The sequence below is a fragment of the Rhinoraja longicauda genome, unplaced genomic scaffold (genome assembly GCF_053455715.1).
Source record: "Rhinoraja longicauda isolate Sanriku21f unplaced genomic scaffold, sRhiLon1.1 Scf001290, whole genome shotgun sequence".
In the NCBI taxonomy this organism is placed as follows: Eukaryota; Metazoa; Chordata; class Chondrichthyes; order Rajiformes; family Arhynchobatidae; genus Rhinoraja; species Rhinoraja longicauda.
The window spans coordinates 30,166-34,334 of record NW_027602505.1 but is presented as its reverse complement, the minus strand read 5'-3'; the positions used below and the strand labels follow the sequence as shown (position 1 = coordinate 34,334).

General features: G+C 47.1%; 1 pseudogene; it reads left to right on the top strand.

The window, feature by feature from the left end:
• The first annotated feature begins 1,559 nt into the window (after positions 1-1,559).
• On the top strand, positions 1,560-1,657 carry LOC144591640 (U6 spliceosomal RNA; annotated as a pseudogene).
• The last annotated feature ends 2,512 nt before the right edge of the window (positions 1,658-4,169 follow it).

Genomic DNA, 4,169 nt, shown 5'->3' with positions numbered 1-4,169 from the left:
CAGTTGGCCCACATCAGCAGCAGATACGATCTCACCAGCTCTCCACTTTGTTCTGGGCCTTCTAGATAACAGGAACACATAATTCAAGCCGTAGTACACCTTGGTGACACGGTCACGCAGCGGGAGAGTTGATGTCTTACAGCGCCAGATAACTGGCATCACCTGCTTTGATAGATCGTTTTAGACTATAGACAATAGTTGGAGGATTAGGCCATTCGGCCCTTCGAGCCAGCACCGCCATTCCATGTGATTATGGCTGATCATTCTCAATCGGTACCCCGTTCCTGCCTTCTCCCCATACCCCCTGATTCCGCAATCCTTAAGAGCTCTATCTAGCTCTCTCTTGAATGCATTCAGAGAATTGGCCTCCACTGCCTTCTAAGGCAGAGAATTCCACAGATTCACAACTCTCTGACTGAAAAAGTTTTTCCTCATCTCCATTCTAAATGGCCTAGCCCTTATTCTTAAACTGTGGCCCCTGGTTCTGGAGTCCCCCAACATTGGGAACATGTTTCCTGCCTCTAACGTGTCCAACCCCTTAATAATCTTATATGTTTCGATAAGATCCCCTCTCATCGTAGTTTTCACACCCTACCCTTCCATATTTCTAGTCTCCCTCTCCCCTGCCTCTCAGTCTGAAGAAGGGTCTTGACCCGAAACACCACTCATTCTTTCTCTCCAGAGATGTTGCCTGCCCCGCTGAGTTACTCCAGCATTTTTAGTCTACTGGGTTCGATCCAGACTGTGGGTGCTCTCTGTCCAGATTGTGTGCATTCTCCCTGTGACCAAAGATAGTCACAAGCAGCTGGAGTAATTCAACGGGTCAGACACCATCTCCGGAGAAAAGGAATAGCTGACATTTCGAGTCGAGATCCTTCTTCGGACTGCGAGTTAGGGGGAAGGGAAACGAGAGGTATAGACGGTGATGTAGAGAAATAGAGAACAAATGAATGAAAAATATGCAAAAAAAGTAACAATGATAAAGGAAACTATAAGCAGTGGCCTAGGTTAAAATGTGTAGAGACGAGTATAGATAGTACAGACTGTATATACACGAGTATAGACAGTTTCTTCCTGCACTCCCTGTGACCTGCATGGGTTTTCTCCGGTTTCCTCGGACAAGTTCGATGGTTTGTAGATTAATTGGCTTCGGTAAAATTGTAAGTTGTGTACGATTGTGCTCGTGTACAGGGATCGCTGGTCGGCCAGGACTAGATGGGCCAAACGGGATGTTTCTTTTTTTTTCTTTTTCTTTTGAGACACAGCGCGGAAACAGGCCCTTCGGCCCACCGAGTCCGCGCCGCCCAGCGATCCACGCACATTAAGACCATTCTACACACAATAGGGACATTTTATTACATTTACCCAGTCAATTAACCTACAAACCTGTACGTCTTTGGAGTGTGGGAGGAAACCGAAGATCTCGGAGAAAACCGACGCAGGTCACGGGGAGAACGTACAAACTCCGTACAGACGTTTCCACGCCTATCTCTTAAAAAAACCCATACCGGTTCCTGCTCTGTCTTCAACCCTGTCACTCGAAACACTAATTTCTCACTTTGCTAGCACATCTACTAAAGTTGGAACAATGCAGAGAAGAGTAACGTGGCCCCTACGCAAGGATGACGCGCGAATTCGTGTATCGTTCCATATCTTTATGGACGGTACAGTAAAGCAGCTGGTAGAGCCACTGCCTTACAGCGACAGAGACCTGGGTTCGATCGTGACCTCGGGTGCTGCGTGTGTCTGTGTGTGTGGAATTTGCACGCTCTCCCTGTGACCTGTGTGGATTTCCTCCTGGCTTGTATACACTGGAATTTAGAAGGATGAGGGGGGACCTTATTGAAACATATAAGATAATTAGGGGATTGGACACATTAGAGGCAGGAAACATGTTCCCAATGTTGGGGGAGTCCAGAACAAGGGGCCACAGTTTAAGAATAAAGGGTAGGCCATTTAGAACGGAGAAGAGGAAGAACATTTTCAGTCAGAGAGTGGTGAAGGTGTGGAATTCTCTGCCTCAGAAGGCAGTGGAGGCCAGTTCTTTGGATGCTTTCAAGAGAGAGCTGGATAGAGCTCTTAATGATAGCGGAGTGAGGGGGTATGGGGAGAAGGCAGGAACGGTGTACTGATTGAGAGTGATCAGCCGTGATCGCATTGAATGGCGGTGCTGGCTCGAAGGGCTGAATGGCCTACTCCTGCACCTATTGTCTATTGTCTATTGTCTATTGTCTATTGTCCTCCGGTATCCTGAAAAATGGTGATTTGTTAAGTATTAGGTTTATTGGTGTCACTTGAAGAAAGGTACAGTGAAAAGTATTTTTTTGCATGCTATCCAAACAGATCAGTTATATCAAACATAAATATAATCGTCAAACTCAAGTACAGTAGGTAGAGTGAAAAGATAGAGTGCAGAAAATAGCTCATAAATTCATACGTTATGAGCAGAATCAGGCCATACGTCCCATCGAATCTACTCTGCTATTCACTCAAGGTTGATCTATCATTCCCTCTGAAACTCATTCTCCTGCCTTCTCTCCATAACCCCTGACACGCGTCCAAATCAATTAATCAACAAATCAAGCAGTTCTTAGCGTGTAGCACGTCAGTTCCATAGACAGAGTCTAATGTCCAAACCGGAGTAAAGATGCATCGGACTGTATCCTAGCTTATGGAAGAACCAAAGACAAAGACCAATGTCCTCAATATGATAGAGGTGAGTCGGACAGTGCCCTGGATTATAGACGGATCGATTAGAAACCTGGTAGCAGAGGAAATGAAGCTGTTCCTGAGTCTGGCGGTGCGTGTTTCCAAACTCTGTACCATTCTCGCAATGGGAGCAGTGAAAGAAAGAAGGACTCGGGTGGGTGGGTCATGTCTTTGAATACATGGACTGCTCCTCCTGCTCCCCCTCCGATACTGTGAGTTTGAACGCTTCAACCTCTGGCAAACCCTTTGTCGTCGTGCATTGTTCAACATTTTATCATTTACTTCATCAAGGACTTGGCAATTGCCGTTTATCAGATAAGGTGACCTGTTCCACCAGCTACTGTTTGGGATATTTTCTCAGGCTGATATTGAAATCAGATGGTTGCAAAGGAGGGGAGTCGAACGGAACCAGGACAAGGCTATTACTTATTCCTGTAAAATGTAGAAAGTAGCTTCTGTGGCACGGTGGAGCAGCAGCAGTTGGATAGGTTTATACAGTAGGTAGGATAATGTATCGGTGTAGGATAGTGTACGGGGTGATCGCTGGTCGACGCGCACTCAGTGGGCCGAATGAACTATTTCCACGATGTATCTCTAAATAAAACCTTAATAAAGACAATTGACATAGGGTGACAATACGGCGTCAGCGAAGGCAGCCTTGCCAACAGTCTGTCTGTCTTTTTGTCTTTTTTTGTTATTTTTAGTGTGTTTTAACATGTGTTAATGTTCTCTGGTATGGTTTTTGTGCGGCTGGGGGAGGGGGGAGGGGGGAGGGGGGAGGGGGGAGGGGGAAACATTTTTTGAATCTCTCACCTTGCCGGAGATGCGATTGTTTTCCGGATCGTGTCTCTGGTCGCTCTGCGGCCTAACATCGTGGAGCTGGCGGCCTTGCTCGAGACTGATTTTGAGCCCCAACGCGGGGCCGTGGACTTACCATCGGAGCCTGCGATCCGTTGCCTGGGATCGACGCTTCAGCCACGGCCTGCGGATTTCAATATCGAGGAGCTTGCAGTCTCGGGTAGAGACTGATGTCGGGAAGCTCCAAGCCACACGAGGTTCAAATAGCCCCAACAGATGGTACGATCGCCTATCCCCCCATCCACCGCGATGCGGGAGCTTCATTCCCCCATGCGGAGATCTCGACCGTCGGCTGCGGGAGCCAAGATCCCCCGACAACAGAAGGTTCTAGTGCCCCGAGTGCGTGAAAACAAAGAAGGGAAGAAGCTTAAACTTTTTTTGCCTTCCATCACAGTGAGGAATGGAGGGGGGGGGGGGGGTCGCTGTGTAGATGTTCATTTTAAAAGTTAATTCGGTTGTCTTGTTTCTCTTTATTGGTATGACTGTATGGCAAATCAAATTCCTCGTTGGTTGCAAAAACTTCCCGGCTAATAATGTGCTAATATGATTATGACTATGATTATGACAATGGGATGAGATGACCCTTGTTCAAAGTTTGTGTA